We start from the raw sequence: 10,174 nt of genomic DNA, 5'->3' as shown, positions 1-10,174 counted from the left end.
CAGCAGAGGAGTGAACCGCTTTGGTTAATGTGAGAACAGGGAGGCTGGGCTGGTGGTAGACTGGTTAGGAGAGGACGGCTGGCGAGGTTCAAGGTGAGAAATGACATGGGTTAAAAACCAGACAGATATCACTGGGAGTAGAGAAAAGAGGAGATTAGAGATTTTAAATGTAAAGGGTTTACTTATCTTGGCATTTCAGGGTTCTGGTGCAGGCTGGTGCAGGGAGTCCAGTGCACTTAATACTCTGCTTAGAAGGTGATTCTTCCACCGCTCACAAATTCTGGTAGTGACTTTGAGGATTTCTGTGTCGGATTGACAGTCACTTTTCATGGATGTCCTGGATTTCTTTTTATGCTTTTGCTAAAATATAATACACATATAGAAAAGTACATACATCACAAGTGTATACAACACAAGGAGTGTTCACGGTCTGAATACATCTTTATCCAGAACTCAATCAAGAAACACTTTTTTTTTTTAACTTCTGAAAACTCTAACAGACTACCTTCCGGTTTCTTCCTCCTTCCAAGAGTAGCGTCTATGATGACTTTCAACAACGTAGATTAATTTTACCTCTCTTTCTACTTGGTATAAAACAATTAAGTATGCATTCTTTTATATTTGGCTTCATTATTTTGTGAGATTTTTGCGTACTGTTGTGGACAGTTGTAGGTCATTGAATTCCATTCTGCGAATATACTAGAATTTATAAATTTATTCTTCTGATGGAAATTAAGATGATTTCCAGTTTGGAGCTATTATAGACTGTGCTATAATGAACATTCTTTGGGGGATGGCCTTTTCTTTTGATGGAGCATTTTAGTAGCTGAGTCACAAGTTATTTTTAATGTGCTCATCATTAAGTACCACTTATGGGGCCTTATGGGGCCAGCACTGAGGCATAGCCAGCATCCCATATGGGCGCTGGTTTGAGACTCAGCTGCACTACTTCCAGTCCAGCTCTCTGCTGTGGCCTGGGAAAGCAGTGGAAGATGGCCCAAGTGCTTAGGCCCCTGCACTTTCATGGGAGACCTAGAGGTTCCTGGCTCCGGGCTTCAGATTGGCCCAACTCAGGACATTGTGGCCACTTGGGGAGTAAACCTGCAGATGGAGGACCTCTCTGTCTCTGCCTCTGCCTCTGCCTCTCTGTAACTCTACCTTTCAAAATAAATAAATAAATAAATAAATAAATCTTTAAAAAAATACTGCTTATTTAAATATCTCAAATGTTTGGACCAAAGTTTCGAGGCAAATAGGGAAGAACATTGCTTTCACAAATGTGAACATTTTTGGCAACAAGGAACAGCTGATGTGGGAAATTTTAAGCTTGGAAATAGAAAGTATTTTGAATTCTCCTTGGGGCTTTGACCTTACTTTTAAGCACTTACATGCCCAGCATTTGAGAACATTAATGACTTTGCTGTATCCCTTTATTTTAATTGACATATGATAAACAAAGTCAGACTGTCCTGAAGAATATATCTGTTGGTAATACAGTCCTTGAAATTACATTTTCAGGGAGCTGGCGCTGTGGCATAGTGGGTCAGGCTGCTGCCTGCTGTGCCTCCCATAAGGGCGCTGGTTTAGTAGATGAGTCACAACTAAGTTATTTTTAATGTGCTCATCAATAAGTACCACTTATGGGGCTGGCACTGAGGCATAGCCAGCATCCCATATGGGCGCTGGTTCGAGTCCTGGCTGCTCCTCTTCTGATCCAGCTCTCTGTTATGGCCTGGGAAAGCAGTAGAAGATGGCCCAAGCCCCTGCACCCGCGTGAGAAACCCAGAAGAAGCTCCTAGCTCCTGGTTTCTGATTGGCACAGCTTCAGATTGGTGAAGCTGTGGCTGTTGTGGCCATTTGGGGAGTGAACCAGCAAATGGAAGATGTCTCTCTCTCTGTCTCTGCCTCTCTGAAACTCTGCCTTTAAAATAAATAAATATTAAAAAAAGAAATTACATTTTTAAACCATACCATTACACATTCTATCACAGCTCAGTAACAATAAATCCAGCAGTTTACTTTTTTTGAATTAGATTTTGTGACTTTTTAATCTATGCTTTTGAAGCATAGCTAAATATACTACAAAAAGAATTCACCACAGGGGCTGACCTGGCGATCACTGCTTAATGTCCCAAAAGAGAATCAAGAAGATTCTGCATTCCATGCCTTCATTAAGTTTTTTTTTCAGTTAATGTGTTAAAGAAATCATTTTCTGAAAACAAGTAGCTATTGGTAAATGATACACAAAGCATGTCACAGGGCTTTGAAAAGGTTGGTGGTGTAGGGTCATGTAAATAAAAAGGATCTGTGATTCTTGAGTGAGCTATTTGAGATACAGGTGAATGAGCCATTGGAATTCTACCCATTTTCTTGATTAGTTTCCAATCCTTCTGTGCAATAATGAATGAATTAATTTTATTAATATTCACTAGTGAATAATCAGTTTATTTCTTGTTTTAAGTTAGGGAGGAATAGTTTTGTGTACTCAGAATCCACAATCTTTCAGGTCATGTTGTTTGTTATTCTTGGCCTCATGCCTAAAGCATGACCTTGGGATACCAGGATGTATTTTTCCACGCTTCATGCTGCTCTGTCCTGAATTGTTACCCCAGATGTCCCTTCTCTGTGGCACCAGGATAATAGCCAAAATACTGGCATGAAGAATTTTTTGATCTTGTCCATGAACCCAATTAAATTGCAGCAATGATTTTATTTTATAATGATTGTTACTTCATGTCCCCTGGTAATTTACCTTCACAATGTGGAATAAATAAACTTCACCCGGTACTAGTGGATATGGAGATTTGAATCATCTATTTCTTCTTCTATTTGATTATTATTCTATCTGATCTTATTCAAGCATTCAATTTCACTATCACTTTCTCATCAGAGCCAGTGTGAGGACGATGTATTTTCTAAGTATACTAGTCTGTTTTTGTTATCATAATGAAACACTTGAGGATGGCTAACTTTATAAAGAGGTTTACTTAGCTCACAGTTTTGGAGGGTCAAGGTCATAGCACTGGCCTTGGCTCAGCTCTAGTTGGGGGGGAGTCTTGATGGTGTCACATCAAGGCAGATGGTGATAGCAGAAGCACATGTGGAAGGAATAGATTTCATCTTGAAACAGAAATCCAGAGAGAGGCTGGGGTCCCACAAGCCCTTCCAAGGGCAGAGCCCTTAACCTAAGGGCTTCCCACTTGACCCCACCTCTTGAAGGTTCATATCACCTCCTTGCTGCCACACTGAGGGCCAGGCCTCACACATGTGGACCTTAGAGGGACACACACCATGTCCAAACCATAGCAACAATAAAGGTTAAAAGCAAAATTGCTTTTTGTTATTTAAATCACAAAAGCTCAAAATCAAGGAAATGAAACTCGATAGATATTGCTAGCACTTGGCACTTGGTGGATTATTTCCTCTGTCTCCCACCGAGGCAGTACCTGGACTCCTTTGTGGGTGAGGCCAGAAGAGGGCAGGGTGCCTGGGACCAGTTCTGGTCAATGACTTGTGCGTGGAGGTGGCAGCGTCATTTCTGAGTTGGTGTATTGAATGTTCCTATGCAAGACCCTCCAAGACTCACTGTCCTCTGCTGTTGCAACCAACCATGTTCCAGATGAGGCTACTCCTTCACCAAAAAAAATCCCACAGGCAGTCCATGCTGGCTGTGCAGTATGAACAAGAAACAAACTTTGTTGTTTGAAGACATTCAACGTCACTTCACCTTCTCTGTCTCAACTGAAACAGATATTATCACCAACTTAAAATTATGTGGTTGAATTTCACTTGGGGCAATTTTAATCTAAGAGATATTTTCATTAGTTGCTTCAATAAATATTTATTGAAATATTCCTGCCATCTATTATGTATGTTTGGCTCTGGATTTCTAACTATGAATGTATGGTTTAAGCTTGGTCTCTGCTCTCATAAAAATTGAGAGGGAACATAGGGAGACAGTAGGCATGTGCCTAAAGTAAGATAAATGGAAAAGTATTGTGTTATTATTCAGCTGTTGAATATTATACACGGTTACCAAGAAAGAATGGAGAAACATGTTTCTTTTTCCCCCTTCCATGTACTTTATTCTTACTATTTTCTTATATTTCTACATCTTTTTAAAAAATATTTATTTGTTTATTTGAAAGAGTGAAAGAATGAAGGACAGAGCTAGAGATACAGAGAAAGAGAATGAGGGAGACAGAGATCTTCCATTTGCAGATTCACTCCCTGAATGCCCACAATGGTCAGGGCTCAGAAAGGCAGACGCCAGGAGCCTGGAACTCCATCTAGGTCTCCCACATGGATGCCAGGGTTTGGGTCAGCATCTGTTGCTTTCTAGGCCCATTAGTAGGAAGCTGGATTGAAAGCAGAGGTGGGTCTCGAACCCAGGCAGTTTTATATGAGATGTGGGTGTCCCTATCAACATCTCCCCTGCTGCATCACAACACTTGCCCCAGTTTCTACCTTGAAAAGTGCCATGGAAACATACAAAATGTATCTTTTATCATATTTGGTTCTGGAGCCTCCCAGGGCTCCAACATTGCTTTTGACCAACCTAGGAGCTCAGACAAGCAACTTCCCTATGCCTCTCTTTCATCATCTATAAACAGCCCTAAAGATAACCTGCTCTGCATGACTTATAGAACTGCTGCAAGGATTCAATTAGGCAGAGAACATAAGTGTCCCATAAAAGCAGGCAGTGTTATTATTCTTTGAAGATTTTATAATGCATTGGAAGAACTCATGAAGTCTAAAAGAAATCATGAGAACACTGTAAATGCTATAAAGCACTATAGACACAATCAAATTAATGTTTTACCCTTCTAGCTGTGGGAAATGGAGCCAAATGACACAGTGAAAATGACAGCTTCAAGATTTTAAAGCAGCATTTATAATCAAGTAATACCTGCAAATGCACTGCTGTTCAGATATGGCTGAAAGAGACCCCAAATTCTCTTGTAATCCTCATCAAGCATATGCAGTACATACTTTTCTTGTCAATGGAATGAAGTAGATGTATGAATAACTATTTTTTTGCAAGTGAAAAACAACAGAAAAATGCATGCAGTTTTAGGAAACTGTCCTTGTTTCTGAAATCTGTCATGCTAGAAGTGTTTATAAACGCTTGTGACCTGTTGGAAATGATATCTAGTTTTCTAAACTGACTGCTCTCTTTAGAATCTCATTGAGATTAGAGCTGGAAATCTCAAGGTAACATTGTGGTAGATGATGAAAGGCACATTTGTCACTGGTTGTCAAGCAACCAAATGAATGCTTTATTGGCGTGTACAAACACCTCTCCTTATTTTGTACAAAGAGTGGGTGTAGGTGCTGAACTGCTTTTCTATTGGTCAGCTTCTCCTCCAATGGCAGATAAGAAAGTATTATTTTTCCAGTTAATTAGCATAGTCTGGGAAAGTAACCAACTGTGTTTCTTTCCCTAGCAGTGTTAAATATAGACTTTAAAACCAGGGTTAGTTCCTTTTTTTTTTTTTTTAAGATTGGCTTTATACGTTATTTTGGCTTTGGATTATCTAGATTTTATATGAAAAAATACTCCAGAAAAAGTTTTAAAATTCAAATAAACTAATAGCAGGTAATGGTTATGATATAAATTACTCAAAAGATATATACATATTAAAAATAAGAAAAAATATTAAAAGAGAAGAATCCACAAGGCATTCTCTTATGGTGAAACCAGGAAAGACTTTACCCAAGTCAAAAGGACAACACAAATGATCTGCCCTGCCCCCATCTGACCTGTGCACAAGCCATGGGAAACTGGGTCCTGGGAAGAAGGCAGGTTCACAGCAGAGAAAAAACAGAAAGAAGACCAAGAGAGGGACATCGTTCTGCCCTGATGAGGGACCTCACTGTGTTCTCAAGAGTGGCCCCAGGTAAACAGTGTGAGACAGCTACTGCCCGGCTGCTAATAACTGTGCTCATGAATATCGGCATGGCACCAGTGTGCATGGGTGTTTTCCACCTGCTCTCTCCCTCTCCCTGGTTCTTTCCTCCTCCTAAGTAATCCTGTACTCATTGACATTTTGTTATCTTACAGCACTGGTTTCACAAAGCCTCACCAGCTTCCCATTTCTGATAGGGGAATAAAAACCTTGAACTTCAAAGGCTGAAATTCAACTTTTCCACAGGCTGCTCCTACTCATCACCAATCATAAGTCCCATTACTCCCTACAGAGACCCTCATTCTACTCAGGCTCCTCATGTCCTAAGCCTGCCATGAGCATTCTTGCCTCTTTGTATCTTTCCAAGGCACATTTTAATTTTCTCCTCATAGTTTTCTTTTATCTTCAGAGTTGGGAGGATTAAGGTGAAAGGTCAGTGTGATTACGGATTGCCTGTGGTTGAAACAAAGCATTAGGATAAAGGATATCAATTCATGATGCAAACAGAGATAATAATTGCTAACTGTGTTAGAGTTCTCCAAAGAAACAGTACGTACATACAGGGATCTTCAAACAGTTTGTGGAAAATATATTTTAGTTGGTAGAACTGCTGCCTGTGTTGCAGATACCATATGGGTGCCGGTTCATGTCCCAGCTGCCCCACTTTGCATCTAGCTCCCTGCTAATGGAAGAGCAGCAGAAGATGGCCCAAATACTTGGTCCCCTGCCACCCATGAAGTTTCAGGCTTCGGCTTGGCCCAGCGCTGACATTGCAGCCATTTGGGACATAGAACCAGTGGATAGAAGACCTCTCTCTCTGTCTCTCCTTCTCTCTCTTTAACACTGTCTTTTGAATAAATAAATCCCCTTTTTTAAAAAAGGTGCATTTTATAAAAAAAATGCATGGATTTCAAAAATTTTTTGTTGTGGGGCTGGCACCATGGCTCAGTAGATTAATCCTCTGCCTGCGGCATGGGCATCCCATATGAGTGCCGGTTCTAGTCCTGGCTGTTCCTCTTCCAGTCCAGCTCTCTGCTGTGGCCCAGGAGGGCAGTGGAGGATGGCCCAAATGCTTGGGCCCCTGTACCCAAATGGGAGACCGGGAGGAAGTACCTGGCTCCTGGCTTCGGATCGGCACAGCTCCGGCCATTGCAGCCATTTGGGGAGTGAACCAATGGAAGACCTTTCTCTCTGTCTCTCCCTCTCACTGTCTGTAACTCTACCTCTCAAATAAATAAATAAAAATCTTAAAAAACATTTTTTGTACTCAAATCAATTTACTTCATTTTTTTTAAAGATTTATTTATTTTGCTTGAAAAGTCAGAGTTACACGGAGAGAGAGAGAGAGAGAGAGAGGGAGAGAGAGAGAGAGAGGTCTTCCATCCATGGTTCACTCCCCAGATGGCCACATCAGCTGGAGCTGCATCGATCCAAAGACAGGAGCCAGGAGCTTCTTCTGGGTCTCCCACACAGGTGCAGAGACCCATGGACTTGGGCCATCTTCTACCACTTTCCCAGGCCATAGCAGAGAGCTGGATGGGAAGTGGAGCAGCCGGATCTGGAACCGGCGCCCATATGGGATGCCACCACCACAGGTGGCAGCTTTACCTGCTATGGCACAGCACCAGCCTCAACTTACTTCTTAATTCCACTTTTCTATGAACTTTTTGAAATCCTCTTGTGTATATGAGAAGGAGAGAGAGAGAGAGAGAGAGAAGAAAGAAGGAAGAAGTGAAGGAAACTATTTCCCATCTTCCCATGTAGAGATTTGCTGGTATCTTGTATTGGAGACTGCTGTGAGTGGAGAAAGTTGGAGAGAACATTGCTCTCCCTGAAGTACAGGTGTGAGGGAAATGGGCAGTTAGGTTCATTCAGTCAGAGAAGAATATAAATTGAGCTTGAGGGGTGACTTTGACTTGGACTGGCCTGGGCAAGAGCTTCCAATGTGAAGCGAAAGGGATGATAGAAGTCGCTCCTTTTGTGATCCATGTGTGAAGTGTGCTCCTCCTATTTAGGTTAGGTGAATTTATTCCCAGTCTATTTTTAAGTGCTTGCTGTAGAAAGCTTTATGAGGAAACTTGGTTTCCTACTGGGGCCCTTGAGAAGGCAAAACACACTGTGGTGCACAATAGATAAAGATCACAATAGAGCTGCGCTCACTCCCATAAGAATTTTCACCTCTTCCTTAACTCTGACGAAACCTCACAGTGTGGCAGAGGTGACACACAGAAGTCCTTCAGCTGTCCAGAAGTCAATATGATCACAGAACTTTATACCTAGGAGGTAATTTTGGACTCATTTCTTCTACTTCTTCCCTTCTTTATGTAGAAAATTCAATGCAAACACTGACTGGTGAGGAGATTTACCCAAGATGGAAGAGCTGGTATCTACAGAAGGGAATACAGGCCACATGCCTATCATCCCAGGCACATGGCCTGTGCTACTCCCACCTTTTCACACACATGCAGGCTGACTCCTATAAGCAAACAGGTGACAAGCTAAGGAGCCTCTTAAGGAAATGTCATTTTGTAGAAATGTTTTTGCAAAACTGGATGTACTTCTTCTGTAGCACATGTGGGAAGGACACTAAGGCTACCCTAGATAGGATTGACTCTGGACAATATTGGGCAATAGGTAAAGTTTGAAGGGCCTCACACTTGCCTCTTCTCCAAGGCTGTGTATTGTAGTAATTGAGAAAGTGACTCTGAAGGCACCTGGCCTGGTTAAATCTTGGCTCTACCATTTATAAACAGTGTGATTTGGGTCTAGTTACTCAAATTCCTATGCCCAGTGTTCTCACATATAATGGAGAAGATAGGAATTCTCAAATCATGTTCTCTGTATAAAGTATCTAGAGTTGTTCTTGGTTCTAGGGAAACTAGTAAATTTAGGATTTTTTTTAAAAGATGTATTTTATTTATTTGAAAGAGTAAGAGAGGGAGAGACAGAGAGAAATCTTCCATCTGCTGGTTCACTCCCCAAAATGACTGCAGTAGTCAGGGTTGGGCCAGGCCAGAGCCAAGAGCCAAGAACTTCTTCTAGGTCTCCGCTGTAGGTGCAGGGGCCCAAGCACTTGGGTCATCTTCTGCTGCCTTCCCAGCTGCATTAGCTGGAGCAGGACTGAAAGTGGAGCAGCAAGGACTCAAACTGACACCTATATGGATGCTGCTGTTGCAGGTGGTAGCTTTATCTGGTATGCCACAACGCAGGCTCCTATTTTTTTCTGTATCTCCTGGGATGCCCTATCTTACTCTATGCTAAGCTTGTCTCTGACATTGTCTTCTGCTCACAAAATGTATCTTCCTCTCATCTTCCATCAAAATGCTTCCTCTTTATTTGTTCAATAACTGTTTATTCATTCAAATAATATTTATTAAATGCATTGTCCCATATGTCAGGAACTATTCTGGGAGATAAAGAGGCAGTAATGAACAAAACAGACAAAATCTCTGCTCTCGTAGAATGTACACTCTAACGGAACAGAAAGCATACTGGTAAATCTATTATTTGATCTCTATAACCATCAATGGTCTGTTGAACAGTCACAGTGAGAATGGAGTAGGGAAGGGAGTACGGGCTGGGTAAAGGAGGAAGTCGGGAAAGCCTCTTTGAGTTAAGGGCTTTTGGGGACTGAAGCCAAAAAGGAAGCAGGGAAAGTATTCCAGGCAGAGAAAAGGGCAAGTTCAAAGGAACTGGCAGAAGTGGGACAGGGAAGCCAATGTGGATGAGTGAAATTAAGCAGGAAAGATGTTGGAGAGAAGACAGATCCTACAGGGTCTTACAGGTCAACACAAGAAATTTGCAATTAGGCTCAGTGTTGAGAAGATCTTGGAAAAGAGAGTAGACAAGTGTTAAGAATTGATTCGTGACTGAAAAGAGTCACCTTAATTATTGTGCAAAGAATAAACTGCAGGAGTAGCAACTTGGGGCCGGGGAAGGGGTTGGGTTAAAATCTTCCTGATGGAGGCTGGCACTGTGGCATAGCAAGTAAAGCCACTGCCTGTGGAGCTGCTGTCCCATATGGGTGTCAGTTAGAGACCTGGCTGCTCTGCTTCCAATCTGGCTCTCTACTAATGGCCTGGGAAAGCAGCGGAAGATGGCCCAAGTACCTGAGCACCTGTACCCACATGGGAGATGCAGAAGAAGCTCCTGGCTCCTAGCTTTGGACCAGGCTACTGTGGCCATCTGTGGAGTGAACCAGTGGATGGAAGATCTCTCTCTCTGTCTCTTATGCTCTCTCTCTGTAACTCTGCCTTTCAAACAAA

This window comes from Oryctolagus cuniculus, chromosome 8 (genome assembly GCF_964237555.1).
Source record: "Oryctolagus cuniculus chromosome 8, mOryCun1.1, whole genome shotgun sequence".
Lineage (NCBI taxonomy): Eukaryota > Metazoa > Chordata > Mammalia > Lagomorpha > Leporidae > Oryctolagus > Oryctolagus cuniculus.
This window is presented reverse-complemented; position numbering follows the sequence as displayed.